Here is a 16,103-nt window from a genome sequence, read left to right as displayed (position 1 = left end):
GGGGAACATGAATATGTGTTTGTTTTGCGAATTTGATCTCTATCTGCAATGGACACTTTTCATGCTACAAGCAGTTATTCCTAACAAATGCAAGATATAGCATGGGCTATCTCCGCAAGGAAACATCAGATCTGCAAAAGTCATGGTTTTTTGGTCTTCGGGGAGGCGGGGGAACATGAATATGTGTTTCTTTTGCGAATTTGAGCTCTATCTGCAATGGGCACTTTTCATGCTACAAGCAGTTTTTCCTAACAAATGCAAGATATAACATGGGCTATCTCCGCAAGGAAACATCAGATCTGCAAAACTCCTGGTTTTTGGTCTTCGGGAAGGCGGGGGAACATGAATATGTGTTTGTTTTTCGAATTTGAGCTCTATCTGCAATGGGCACTTTTCATGCTACAAGCAGTTTTTCCTAACAAATGCAAGATATAACATGGGCTATCTCCGCAAGGAGACCTCAGATCTGCAAAACTCATGGTTTTTTGGTCTTCGGTGAGCCGGGGGAACAGGAATATGTGTTTGTTTTTCGAATTTGAGCTTTATCTGCAATGGGCACTTTTCATGCTACAAGCAGTTTTTCCTAACAAATGCAAGATATAACATGGGCTATCTCCGCAAGGAGACATCAGATCTGCAAAACTCATGGTTTTTTGGTCTTCGGTGAGCCGGGGGAACAGGAATATGTGTTTGTTTTGCGAATTTCAGCTCTATCTGCAATGGGCACTTTTCATGCTACAAGCAGTTTTTCCTAACAAATGCAAGATATAACATGGGCTATCTCTGCAAGGAAACATCAGATTTGCAAAAGTCATGGTTTTTTGGTCTTCGGGGAGGCGGGGGAACATGAATATGTGTTTGTTTTGCGAATTTGAGCTCTATCTGCAATGGGCCCTTTTCATGCTACAAGCAGTTTTTCCTAACAAATGCAAGATATAGCATGGGCTATCTCCGCAAGGAAACATCAGATCTGCAAAAGTCATGGTTTTTTGGTCTTCGGGGAGGCGGGGGAACATGAATATGTGTTTGTTTTTCGAATTTGAGCTCTATCTGCAATGGGCACTTTTCATGCTATAAGCAGTTTTTCCTAACAAATGCAAGATATAACATGGGCTATCTCTGCAAGGAAACATCAGATCTGCAAAAGTCATGGTTTTTTGGTCTTCGGGGAGGCGGGGGAACATGAATATGTGTTTGTTTTGCGAATTTGAGCTCTATCTGCAATTGGCACTTTTCATGCTATAAGCAGTTTTTCCTAACAAATGCAAGATATAACATGGGCTATCTCTGCAAGGAGACATCAGATCTGCAAAACTCCTGCTTTTTGGTCTTCGGGGAGGTGGGGGAACATGAATATGTGTTTGTTTTTCGAATTTGAGCTCTATCTGCAATGGGCACTTTTCATGCTACAAGCAGTTTTTCCTAACAAATGCAAGATATAACATCGGCTATCTCCGCAAGGAGACATCAGATCTGCAAAACTCATGGTTTTTTGGTCTTCGGTGAGCCGGGGGAACAGGAATATGTGTTTGTTTTGCGAATTTCAGCTCTATCTGCAATGGGCACTTTTCATGCTACAAGCAGTTTTTCCTAACAAATGCAAGATATAACATGGGCTATCTCCGCAACGAAACATCAGATCTGCAAAAGTCATGGTTTTTTGGTCTTCGGGGAGGCGGGGGAACATGAATATGTGTTTGTTTTGCGAATTTGATCTCTATCTGCAATGGACACTTTTCATGCTACAAGCAGTTATTCCTAACAAATGCAAGATATAGCATGGGCTATCTCCGCAAGGAAACATCAGATCTGCAAAAGTCATGGTTTTTTGGTCTTCGGGGAGGCGGGGGAACATGAATATGTGTTTCTTTTGCGAATTTGAGCTCTATCTGCAATGGGCACTTTTCATGCTACAAGCAGTTTTTCCTAACAAATGCAAGATATAACATGGGCTATCTCCGCAAGGAGACCTCAGATCTGCAAAACTCATGGTTTTTTGGTCTTCGGTGAGCCGGGGGAACAGGAATATGTGTTTGTTTTTCGAATTTGAGCTTTATCTGCAATGGGCACTTTTAATGCTACAAGCAGTTTTTCCTAACAAATGCAAGATATAACATGGGCTATCTCCGCAAGGAGACATCAGATCTGCAAAACTCATGGTTTTTTGGTCTTCGGTGAGCCGGGGGAACAGGAATATGTGTTTGTTTTGCGAATTTCAGCTCTATCTGCAATGGGCACTTTTCATGCTACAAGCAGTTTTTCCTAACTAATGCAAGATATAACATGGGCTCTCCGCAAGGAAACATCAGATCTGCAAAAGTCATGGTTTTTTGGTCTTCAGGGAGGTGTGGGAACATGAATATGTGTTTCTTTTGCGAATTTGAGCTCTATTTCCAATGGGCACTTTTCATGCTACAAGCAGTTTTTCCTAACAAATGCAAGATATAACATGGGCAATCTCCGCAAGGAAACATCAGATCTGCAAAAGTCATGGTTTTTTGGTCTTCAGGGAGGTGGGGGAACATGAATATGTGTTTCTTTTGCGAATTTGAGCTCTATTTCTAATGGGCACTTTTCATGCTACAAACAGTTTTTCCTAACAAATGCAAGATATAACATGGGCTCTCCGCAAGGAAACATCAGATCTGCAAAAGTCATGGTTTTTTGGTCTTCAGGGAGGTGTGGGAACATGAATATGTGTTTGTTTTTCGAATTTGAGCGCTATCTGCAATGGGCACTTTTCATGCTACAAGCAGTTTTTCCTAACAAATGCAAGATATAACATCGGCTATCTCTGCAAGGAGACATCAGATCTGCAAAACTCATGGTTTTTTGGTCTTCGGTGAGCCGGGGGAACAGGAATATGTGTTTGTTTTGCGAATTTCAGCTCTATCTGCAATGGGCACTTTTCATGCTACAAGCAGTTTTTCCTAACAAATGCAAGATATAGCATGGGCTATCTCCGCAAGGAAACATCAGATCTGCAAAAGTCATGGTTTTTTGGTTTTCGGGGAGGCGGGGGAACATGAATATGTGTTTCTTTTGCGAATTTGAGCTCTATCTGCAATGGGCACTTTTCATGCTACAAGCAGTTTTTCCTAACAAATGCAAGATATAGCATGGGCTATCTCCGCAAGGAAACATCAGATCTGCAAAACTCCTGGTTTTTGGTCTTCGGGAAGGCGGGGGAACATGAATATGTGTTTGTTTTTCGAATTTGAGCTCTATCTGCAATGGGCACTTTTCATGCTACAAGCAGTTTTTCCTAACAAATGCAAGATATAACATGGGCTATCTCCGCAAGGAGACCTCAGATCTGCAAAACTCATGGTTTTTTGGTCTTCGGTGAGCCGGGGGAACAGGAATATGTGTTTGTTTTTCGAATTTGAGCTTTATCTGCAATGGGCACTTTTCATGCTACAAGCAGTTTTTCCTAACAAATGCAAGATATAACATGGGCTATCTCCGCAAGGAGACATCAGATCTGCAAAACTCATGGTTTTTTGGTCTTCGGTGAGCCGGGGGAACAGGAATATGTGTTTGTTTTGCGAATTTCAGCTCTATCTGCAATGGGCACTTTTCATCCTACAAGCAGTTTTTCCTAACAAATGCAAGATATAACATGGGCTCTCCGCAAGGAAACATCAGATCTGCAAAAGTCATGGTTTTTTGGTCTTCAGGGAGGTGTGGGAACATGAATATGTGTTTCTTTTGCGAATTTGAGCTCTATTTCCAATGGGCACTTTTCATGCTACAAGCAGTTTTTCCTAACAAATGCAAGATATAACATGGGCTCTCCGCAAGGAAACATCAGATCTGCAAAAGTCATGGTTTTTTGGTCTTCAGGGAGGTGTGGGAACATGAATATGTGTTTCTTTTGCGAATTTGAGCTCTATTTCCAATGGGCACTTTTCATGCTACAAGCAGTTTTTCCTAACAAATGCAAGATATAACATGGGCAATCTCCGCAAGGAAACATCAGATCTGCAAAAGTCATGGTTTTTTGGTCTTCAGGGAGGTGGGGGAACATGAATATGTGTTTCTTTTGCGAATTTGAGCTCTATTTCCAATGGGCACTTTTCATGCTATAAGCAGTTTTTCCTAACAAATGCAAGATATAACATCGGCTATCTCCGCAAGGAGACATCAGATCTGCAAAACTCATGGTTTTTTGGTCTTCGGTGAGCCGGGGGAACAGGAATATGTGTTTGTTTTGCGAATTTCAGCTCTATCTGCAATGGGCACTTTTCATGCTACAAGCAGTTTTTCCTAACAAATGCAAGATATAACATGGGCTATCTCCGCAACGAAACATCAGATCTGCAAAAGTCATGGTTTTTTGGTCTTCGGGGAGGCGGGGGAACATGAATATGTGTTTGTTTTGCGAATTTGATCTCTATCTGCAATGGACACTTTTCATGCTACAAGCAGTTATTCCTAACAAATGCAAGATATAGCATGGGCTATCTCCGCAAGGAAACATCAGATCTGCAAAAGTCATGGTTTTTTGGTCTTCGGGGAGGCGGGGGAACATGAATATGTGTTTCTTTTGCGAATTTGAGCTCTATCTGCAATGGGCACTTTTCATGCTACAAGCAGTTTTTCCTAACAAATGCAAGATATAACATGGGCTATCTCCGCAAGGAAACATCAGATCTGCAAAACTCCTGGTTTTTGGTCTTCGGGAAGGCGGGGGAACATGAATATGTGTTTGTTTTTCGAATTTGAGCTCTATCTGCAATGGGCACTTTTCATGCTACAAGCAGTTTTTCCTAACAAATGCAAGATATAACATGGGCTATCTCCGCAAGGAGACCTCAGATCTGCAAAACTCATGGTTTTTTGGTCTTCGGTGAGCCGGGGGAACAGGAATATGTGTTTGTTTTTCGAATTTGAGCTTTATCTGCAATGGGCACTTTTCATGCTACAAGCAGTTTTTCCTAACAAATGCAAGATATAACATGGGCTATCTCCGCAAGGAGACATCAGATCTGCAAAACTCATGGTTTTTTGGTCTTCGGTGAGCCGGGGGAACAGGAATATGTGTTTGTTTTGCGAATTTCAGCTCTATCTGCAATGGGCACTTTTCATGCTACAAGCAGTTTTTCCTAACAAATGCAAGATATAACATGGGCTCTCCGCAAGGAAACATCAGATCTGCAAAAGTCATGGTTTTTTGGTCTTCACGGAGGTGTGGGAACATGAATATGTGTTTCTTTTGCGAATTTGAGCTCTATTTCCAATGGGCACTTTTCATGCTACAAGCAGTTTTTCCTAACAAATGCAAGATATAACATGGGCAATCTCCGCAAGGAAACATCAGATCTGCAAAAGTCATGGTTTTTTGGTCTTCAGGGAGGTGGGGGAACATGAATATGTGTTTGTTTTGCGAATTTGAGCTCTATCTGCAATGGGCCCTTTTCATGCTACAAGCAGTTTTTCCTAACAAATGCAAGATATAGCATGGGCTATCTCCGCAAGGAAACATCAGATCTGCAAAAGTCATGGTTTTTTGGTCTTCGGGGAGGCGGGGCAACATGAATATGTGTTTGTTTTTCGAATTTGAGCTCTATCTGCAATGGGCACTTTTCATGCTATAAGCAGTTTTTCCTAACAAATGCAAGATATAACATGGGCTATCTCTGCAAGGAAACATCAGATCTGCAAAAGTCATGGTTTTTTGGTCTTCGGGGAGGCGGGGGAACATGAATATGTGTTTGTTTTGCGAATTTCAGCTCTATCTGCAATTGGCACTTTTCATGCTATAAGCAGTTTTTCCTAACAAATGCAAGATATAACATGGGTTATCTCTGCAAGGAGACATCAGATCTGCAAAACTCCTGCTTTTTGGTCTTCGGGTAGGCGGGGGAACATGAATATGTGTTTGTTTTTCGAATTTGAGCTCTATCTGCAATGGGCACTTTTCATGCTACAAGCAGTTTTTCCTAACAAATGCAAGATATAACATGGGCTATCTCCGCAAGGAGACATCAGATCTGCAAAACTCATGGTTTTTTGGTCTTCGGTGAGCCGGGGGAACATGAATATGTGTTTGTTTTGCGAATTTGAGCTCTATCTGCAATGGGCCCTTTTCATGCTACAAGCAGTTTTTCCTAACAAATGCAAGATATAGCATGGGCTATCTCCGCAAGGAAACATCAGATCTGCAAAAGTCATGGTTTTTTGGTCTTCGGGGAGGCGGGGCAACATGAATATGTGTTTGTTTTTCGAATTTGAGCTCTATCTGCAATGGGCACTTTTCATGCTATAAGCAGTTTTTCCTAACAAATGCAAGATATAACATGGGCTCTCCGCAAGGAAACATCAGATCTGCAAAAGTCATGGTTTTTTGGTCTTCAGGGAGGTGTGGGAACATGAATATGTGTTTCTTTTGCGAATTTGAGCTCTATTTCCAATGGGCACTTTTCATGCTACAAGCAGTTTTTCCTAACAAATGCAAGATATAACATGGGCAATCTCCGCAAGGAAACATCAGATCTGCAAAAGTCATGGTTTTTTGGTCTTCAGGGAGGTGGGGGAACATGAATATGTGTTTCTTTTGCGAATTTGAGCTCTATTTCCAATGGGCACTTTTCATGCTATAAGCAGTTTTTCCTAACAAATGCAAGATATAACATCGGCTATCTCCGCAAGGAGACATCAGATCTGCAAAACTCATGGTTTTTTGGTCTTCGGTGAGCCGGGGGAACAGGAATATGTGTTTGTTTTGCGAATTTCAGCTCTATCTGCAATGGGCACTTTTCATGCTACAAGCAGTTTTTCCTAACAAATGCAAGATATAACATGGGCTATCTCCGCAACGAAACATCAGATCTGCAAAAGTCATGGTTTTTTGGTCTTCGGGGAGGCGGGGGAACATGAATATGTGTTTGTTTTGCGAATTTGATCTCTATCTGCAATGGACACTTTTCATGCTACAAGCAGTTATTCCTAACAAATGCAAGATATAGCATGGGCTATCTCCGCAAGGAAACATCAGATCTGCAAAAGTCATGGTTTTTTGGTCTTCGGGGGGCGGGGGAACATGAATATGTGTTTCTTTTGCGAATTTGAGCTCTATCTGCAATGGGCACTTTTCATGCTACAAGCAGTTTTTCCTAACAAATGCAAGATATAGCATGGGCTATCTCCGCAAGGAAACATCAGATCTGCAAAACTCCTGGTTTTTGGTCTTCGGGAAGGCGGGGGAACATGAATATGTGTTTGTTTTTCGAATTTGAGCTCTATCTGCAATGGGCACTTTTCATGCTACAAGCAGTTTTTCCTAACAAATGCAAGATATAACATGGGCTATCTCCGCAAGGAGACCTCAGATCTGCAAAACTCATGGTTTTTTGGTCTTCGGTGAGCCGGGGGAACAGGAATATGTGTTTGTTTTTCGAATTTGAGCTTTATCTGCAATGGGCACTTTTCATGCTACAAGCAGTTTTTCCTAACAAATGCAAGATATAACATGGGCTATCTCCGCAAGGAGACATCAGATCTGCAAAACTCATGGTTTTTTGGTCTTCGGTGAGCCGGGGGAACAGGAATATGTGTTTGTTTTGCGAATTTCAGCTCTATCTGCAATGGGCACTTTTCATCCTACAAGCAGTTTTTCCTAACAAATGCAAGATATAACATGGGCTCTCCGCAAGGAAACATCAGATCTGCAAAAGTCATGGTTTTTTGGTCTTCAGGGAGGTGTGGGAACATGAATATGTGTTTCTTTTGCGAATTTGAGCTCTATTTCCAATGGGCACTTTTCATGCTACAAGCAGTTTTTCCTAACAAATGCAAGATATAACATGGGCTCTCCGCAAGGAAACATCAGATCTGCAAAAGTCATGGTTTTTTGGTCTTCAGGGAGGTGTGGGAACATGAATATGTGTTTCTTTTGCGAATTTGAGCTCTATTTCCAATGGGCACTTTTCATGCTACAAGCAGTTTTTCCTAACAAATGCAAGATATAACATGGGCAATCTCCGCAAGGAAACATCAGATCTGCAAAAGTCATGGTTTTTTGGTCTTCAGGGAGGTGGGGGAACATGAATATGTGTTTCTTTTGCGAATTTGAGCTCTATTTCCAATGGGCACTTTTCATGCTATAAGCAGTTTTTCCTAACAAATGCAAGATATAACATCGGCTATCTCCGCAAGGAGACATCAGATCTGCAAAACTCATGGTTTTTTGGTCTTCGGTGAGCCGGGGGAACAGGAATATGTGTTTGTTTTGCGAATTTCAGCTCTATCTGCAATGGGCACTTTTCATGCTACAAGCAGTTTTTCCTAACAAATGCAAGATATAACATGGGCTATCTCCGCAACGAAACATCAGATCTGCAAAAGTCATGGTTTTTTGGTCTTCGGGGAGGCGGGGGAACATGAATATGTGTTTGTTTTGCGAATTTGATCTCTATCTGCAATGGACACTTTTCATGCTACAAGCAGTTATTCCTAACAAATGCAAGATATAGCATGGGCTATCTCCGCAAGGAAACATCAGATCTGCAAAAGTCATGGTTTTTTGGTCTTCGGGGAGGCGGGGGAACATGAATATGTGTTTCTTTTGCGAATTTGAGCTCTATCTGCAATGGGCACTTTTCATGCTACAAGCAGTTTTTCCTAACAAATGCAAGATATAACATGGGCTATCTCCGCAAGGAAACATCAGATCTGCAAAACTCCTGGTTTTTGGTCTTCGGGAAGGCGGGGGAACATGAATATGTGTTTGTTTTTCGAATTTGAGCTCTATCTGCAATGGGCACTTTTCATGCTACAAGCAGTTTTTCCTAACAAATGCAAGATATAACATGGGCTATCTCCGCAAGGAGACCTCAGATCTGCAAAACTCATGGTTTTTTGGTCTTCGGTGAGCCGGGGGAACAGGAATATGTGTTTGTTTTTCGAATTTGAGCTTTATCTGCAATGGGCACTTTTCATGCTACAAGCAGTTTTTCCTAACAAATGCAAGATATAACATGGGCTATCTCCGCAAGGAGACATCAGATCTGCAAAACTCATGGTTTTTTGGTCTTCGGTGAGCCGGGGGAACAGGAATATGTGTTTGTTTTGCGAATTTCAGCTCTATCTGCAATGGGCACTTTTCATGCTACAAGCAGTTTTTCCTAACAAATGCAAGATATAACATGGGCTCTCCGCAAGGAAACATCAGATCTGCAAAAGTCATGGTTTTTTGGTCTTCACGGAGGTGTGGGAACATGAATATGTGTTTCTTTTGCGAATTTGAGCTCTATTTCCAATGGGCACTTTTCATGCTACAAGCAGTTTTTCCTAACAAATGCAAGATATAACATGGGCAATCTCCGCAAGGAAACATCAGATCTGCAAAAGTCATGGTTTTTTGGTCTTCAGGGAGGTGGGGGAACATGAATATGTGTTTGTTTTGCGAATTTGAGCTCTATCTGCAATGGGCCCTTTTCATGCTACAAGCAGTTTTTCCTAACAAATGCAAGATATAGCATGGGCTATCTCCGCAAGGAAACATCAGATCTGCAAAAGTCATGGTTTTTTGGTCTTCGGGGAGGCGGGGCAACATGAATATGTGTTTGTTTTTCGAATTTGAGCTCTATCTGCAATGGGCACTTTTCATGCTATAAGCAGTTTTTCCTAACAAATGCAAGATATAACATGGGCTATCTCTGCAAGGAAACATCAGATCTGCAAAAGTCATGGTTTTTTGGTCTTCGGGGAGGCGGGGGAACATGAATATGTGTTTGTTTTGCGAATTTCAGCTCTATCTGCAATTGGCACTTTTCATGCTATAAGCAGTTTTTCCTAACAAATGCAAGATATAACATGGGTTATCTCTGCAAGGAGACATCAGATCTGCAAAACTCCTGCTTTTTGGTCTTCGGGTAGGCGGGGGAACATGAATATGTGTTTGTTTTTCGAATTTGAGCTCTATCTGCAATGGGCACTTTTCATGCTACAAGCAGTTTTTCCTAACAAATGCAAGATATAACATGGGCTATCTCCGCAAGGAGACATCAGATCTGCAAAACTCATGGTTTTTTGGTCTTCGGTGAGCCGGGGGAACATGAATATGTGTTTGTTTTGCGAATTTGAGCTCTATCTGCAATGGGCCCTTTTCATGCTACAAGCAGTTTTTCCTAACAAATGCAAGATATAGCATGGGCTATCTCCGCAAGGAAACATCAGATCTGCAAAAGTCATGGTTTTTTGGTCTTCGGGGAGGCGGGGCAACATGAATATGTGTTTGTTTTTCGAATTTGAGCTCTATCTGCAATGGGCACTTTTCATGCTATAAGCAGTTTTTCCTAACAAATGCAAGATATAACATGGGCTCTCCGCAAGGAAACATCAGATCTGCAAAAGTCATGGTTTTTTGGTCTTCAGGGAGGTGTGGGAACATGAATATGTGTTTCTTTTGCGAATTTGAGCTCTATTTCCAATGGGCACTTTTCATGCTACAAGCAGTTTTTCCTAACAAATGCAAGATATAACATGGGCAATCTCCGCAAGGAAACATCAGATCTGCAAAAGTCATGGTTTTTTGGTCTTCAGGGAGGTGGGGGAACATGAATATGTGTTTCTTTTGCGAATTTGAGCTCTATTTCCAATGGGCACTTTTCATGCTATAAGCAGTTTTTCCTAACAAATGCAAGATATAACATCGGCTATCTCCGCAAGGAGACATCAGATCTGCAAAACTCATGGTTTTTTGGTCTTCGGTGAGCCGGGGGAACAGGAATATGTGTTTGTTTTGCGAATTTCAGCTCTATCTGCAATGGGCACTTTTCATGCTACAAGCAGTTTTTCCTAACAAATGCAAGATATAACATGGGCTATCTCCGCAACGAAACATCAGATCTGCAAAAGTCATGGTTTTTTGGTCTTCGGGGAGGCGGGGGAACATGAATATGTGTTTGTTTTGCGAATTTGATCTCTATCTGCAATGGACACTTTTCATGCTACAAGCAGTTATTCCTAACAAATGCAAGATATAGCATGGGCTATCTCCGCAAGGAAACATCAGATCTGCAAAAGTCATGGTTTTTTGGTCTTCGGGGGGCGGGGGAACATGAATATGTGTTTCTTTTGCGAATTTGAGCTCTATCTGCAATGGGCACTTTTCATGCTACAAGCAGTTTTTCCTAACAAATGCAAGATATAGCATGGGCTATCTCCGCAAGGAAACATCAGATCTGCAAAACTCCTGGTTTTTGGTCTTCGGGAAGGCGGGGGAACATGAATATGTGTTTGTTTTTCGAATTTGAGCTCTATCTGCAATGGGCACTTTTCATGCTACAAGCAGTTTTTCCTAACAAATGCAAGATATAACATGGGCTATCTCCGCAAGGAGACCTCAGATCTGCAAAACTCATGGTTTTTTGGTCTTCGGTGAGCCGGGGGAACAGGAATATGTGTTTGTTTTTCGAATTTGAGCTTTATCTGCAATGGGCACTTTTCATGCTACAAGCAGTTTTTCCTAACAAATGCAAGATATAACATGGGCTATCTCCGCAAGGAGACATCAGATCTGCAAAACTCATGGTTTTTTGGTCTTCGGTGAGCCGGGGGAACAGGAATATGTGTTTGTTTTGCGAATTTCAGCTCTATCTGCAATGGGCACTTTTCATCCTACAAGCAGTTTTTCCTAACAAATGCAAGATATAACATGGGCTCTCCGCAAGGAAACATCAGATCTGCAAAAGTCATGGTTTTTTGGTCTTCAGGGAGGTGTGGGAACATGAATATGTGTTTCTTTTGCGAATTTGAGCTCTATTTCCAATGGGCACTTTTCATGCTACAAGCAGTTTTTCCTAACAAATGCAAGATATAACATGGGCTCTCCGCAAGGAAACATCAGATCTGCAAAAGTCATGGTTTTTTGGTCTTCAGGGAGGTGTGGGAACATGAATATGTGTTTCTTTTGCGAATTTGAGCTCTATTTCCAATGGGCACTTTTCATGCTACAAGCAGTTTTTCCTAACAAATGCAAGATATAACATGGGCAATCTCCGCAAGGAAACATCAGATCTGCAAAAGTCATGGTTTTTTGGTCTTCAGGGAGGTGGGGGAACATGAATATGTGTTTCTTTTGCGAATTTGAGCTCTATTTCCAATGGGCACTTTTCATGCTATAAGCAGTTTTTCCTAACAAATGCAAGATATAACATCGGCTATCTCCGCAAGGAGACATCAGATCTGCAAAACTCATGGTTTTTTGGTCTTCGGTGAGCCGGGGGAACAGGAATATGTGTTTGTTATGCGAATTACAGCTCTATCTGCAATGGGCACTTTTCATGCTACAAGCAGTTTTTCCTAACAAATGCAAGATATAACATGGGCTATCTCCGCAACGAAACATCAGATCTGCAAAAGTCATGGTTTTTTGGTCTTCGGGGAGGCGGGGGAACATGAATATGTGTTTGTTTTGCGAATTTGACCTCTATCTGCAATGGACACTTTTCATGCTACAAGCAGTTATTCCTAACAAATGCAAGATATAGCATGGGCTATCTCCGCAAGGAAACATCAGATCTGCAAAAGTCATGGTTTTTTGGTCTTCGGGGAGGCGGGGGAACATGAATATGTGTTTCTTTTGCGAATTTGAGCTCTATCTGCAATGGGCACTTTTCATGCTACAAGCAGTTTTTCCTAACAAATGCAAGATATAACATGGGCTATCTCCGCAAGGAGACCTCAGATCTGCAAAACTCATGGTTTTTTGGTCTTCGGTGAGCCGGGGGAACAGGAATATGTGTTTGTTTTTCGAATTTGAGCTTTATCTGCAATGGGCACTTTTCATGCTACAAGCAGTTTTTCCTAACAAATGCAAGATATAACATGGGCTATCTCCGCAAGGAGACATCAGATCTGCAAAACTCATGGTTTTTTGGTCTTCGGTGAGCCGGGGGAACAGGAATATGTGTTTGTTTTGCGAATTTCAGCTCTATCTGCAATGGGCACTTTTCATGCTACAAGCAGTTTTTCCTAACAAATGCAAGATATAACATGGGCTCTCCGCAAGGAAACATCAGATCTGCAAAAGTCATGGTTTTTTGGTCTTCACGGAGGTGTGGGAACATGAATATGTGTTTCTTTTGCGAATTTGAGCTCTATTTCCAATGGGCACTTTTCATGCTACAAGCAGTTTTTCCTAACAAATGCAAGATATAACATGGGCAATCTCCGCAAGGAAACATCAGATCTGCAAAAGTCATGGTTTTTTGGTCTTCAGGGAGGTGGGGGAACATGAATATGTGTTTGTTTTGCGAATTTGAGCTCTATCTGCAATGGGCCCTTTTCATGCTACAAGCAGTTTTTCCTAACAAATGCAAGATATAGCATGGGCTATCTCCGCAAGGAAACATCAGATCTGCAAAAGTCATGGTTTTTTGGTCTTCGGGGAGGCGGGGCAACATGAATATGTGTTTGTTTTTCGAATTTGAGCTCTATCTGCAATGGGCACTTTTCATGCTATAAGCAGTTTTTCCTAACAAATGCAAGATATAACATGGGCTATCTCTGCAAGGAAACATCAGATCTGCAAAAGTCATGGTTTTTTGGTCTTCGGGGAGGCGGGGGAACATGAATATGTGTTTGTTTTGCGAATTTCAGCTCTATCTGCAATTGGCACTTTTCATGCTATAAGCAGTTTTTCCTAACAAATGCAAGATATAACATGGGTTATCTCTGCAAGGAGACATCAGATCTGCAAAACTCCTGCTTTTTGGTCTTCGGGTAGGCGGGGGAACATGAATATGTGTTTGTTTTTCGAATTTGAGCTCTATCTGCAATGGGCACTTTTCATGCTACAAGCAGTTTTTCCTAACAAATGCAAGATATAACATGGGCTATCTCCGCAAGGAGACATCAGATCTGCAAAACTCATGGTTTTTTGGTCTTCGGTGAGCCGGGGGAACATGAATATGTGTTTGTTTTGCGAATTTGAGCTCTATCTGCAATGGGCCCTTTTCATGCTACAAGCAGTTTTTCCTAACAAATGCAAGATATAGCATGGGCTATCTCCGCAAGGAAACATCAGATCTGCAAAAGTCATGGTTTTTTGGTCTTCGGGGAGGCGGGGCAACATGAATATGTGTTTGTTTTTCGAATTTGAGCTCTATCTGCAATGGGCACTTTTCATGCTATAAGCAGTTTTTCCTAACAAATGCAAGATATAACATGGGCTCTCCGCAAGGAAACATCAGATCTGCAAAAGTCATGGTTTTTTGGTCTTCAGGGAGGTGTGGGAACATGAATATGTGTTTCTTTTGCGAATTTGAGCTCTATTTCCAATGGGCACTTTTCATGCTACAAGCAGTTTTTCCTAACAAATGCAAGATATAACATGGGCAATCTCCGCAAGGAAACATCAGATCTGCAAAAGTCATGGTTTTTTGGTCTTCAGGGAGGTGGGGGAACATGAATATGTGTTTCTTTTGCGAATTTGAGCTCTATTTCCAATGGGCACTTTTCATGCTATAAGCAGTTTTTCCTAACAAATGCAAGATATAACATCGGCTATCTCCGCAAGGAGACATCAGATCTGCAAAACTCATGGTTTTTTGGTCTTCGGTGAGCCGGGGGAACAGGAATATGTGTTTGTTTTGCGAATTTCAGCTCTATCTGCAATGGGCACTTTTCATGCTACAAGCAGTTTTTCCTAACAAATGCAAGATATAACATGGGCTATCTCCGCAACGAAACATCAGATCTGCAAAAGTCATGGTTTTTTGGTCTTCGGGGAGGCGGGGGAACATGAATATGTGTTTGTTTTGCGAATTTGATCTCTATCTGCAATGGACACTTTTCATGCTACAAGCAGTTATTCCTAACACATGCAAGATATAGCATGGGCTATCTCCGCAAGGAAACATCAGATCTGCAAAAGTCATGGTTTTTTGGTCTTCGGGGGGCGGGGGAACATGAATATGTGTTTCTTTTGCGAATTTGAGCTCTATCTGCAATGGGCACTTTTCATGCTACAAGCAGTTTTTCCTAACAAATGCAAGATATAACATGGGCTATCTCCGCAAGGAAACATCAGATCTGCAAAACTCCTGGTTTTTGGTCTTCGGGAAGGCGGGGGAACATGAATATGTGTTTGTTTTTCGAATTTGAGCTCTATCTGCAATGGGCACTTTTCATGCTACAAGCAGTTTTTCCTAACAAATGCAAGATATAACATGGGCTATCTCTGCAAGGAGACCTCAGATCTGCAAAACTCATGGTTTTTTGGTCTTCGGTGAGCCGGGGGAACAGGAATATGTGTTTGTTTTTCGAATTTGAGCTTTATCTGCAATGGGCACTTTTCATGCTACAAGCAGTTTTTCCTAACAAATGCAAGATATAACATGGGCTATCTCCGCAAGGAGACATCAGATCTGCAAAACTCATGGTTTTTTGGTCTTCGGTGAGCCGGGGGAACAGGAATATGTGTTTGTTTTGCGAATTTCAGCTCTATCTGCAATGGGCACTTTTCATGCTACAAGCAGTTTTTCCTAACAAATGCAAGATATAACATGGGCTCTCCGCAAGGAAACATCAGATCTGCAAAAGTCATGGTTTTTTGGTTTTCGGGGAGGCGGGGGAACATGAATATGTGTTTCTTTTGCGAATTTGAGCTCTATTTCCAATGGGCACTTTTCATGCTACAAGCAGTTTTTCCTAACAAATGCAAGATATAACATGGGCAATCTCCGCAAGGAAACATCAGATCTGCAAAAGTCATGGTTTTTTGGTCTTCAGGGAGGTGGGGGAACATGAATATGTGTTTCTTTTGCGAATTTGAGCTCTATTTCCAATGGGCACTTTTCATGCTATAAGCAGTTTTTCCTAACAAATGCAAGATATAACATGGGCTATCTCCGCAAGGAAACATCAGATTTGCAAAAGTCATGGTTTTTTGGTCTTCGGGGAGGCGGGGGAACATGAATATGTGTTTGTTTTGCGAATTTGAGCTCTATCTGCAATGGGCCCTTTTCATGCTACAAGCAGTTTTTCCTAACAAATGCAAGATATAGCATGGGCTATCTCCGCAAGGAAACATCAGATCTGCAAAAGTCATGGTTTTTTGGTCTTCGGGGAGGCGGGGCAACATGAATATGTGT

The sequence above is a fragment of the Vipera berus genome (genome assembly GCF_964194415.1).
Source record: "Vipera berus genome assembly, chromosome: 11".
Classification (NCBI taxonomy): Eukaryota; Metazoa; Chordata; class Lepidosauria; order Squamata; family Viperidae; genus Vipera; species Vipera berus.
The sequence above is the reverse complement of the archived record's forward strand: the minus strand, read 5'-3'. Positions refer to the sequence as shown.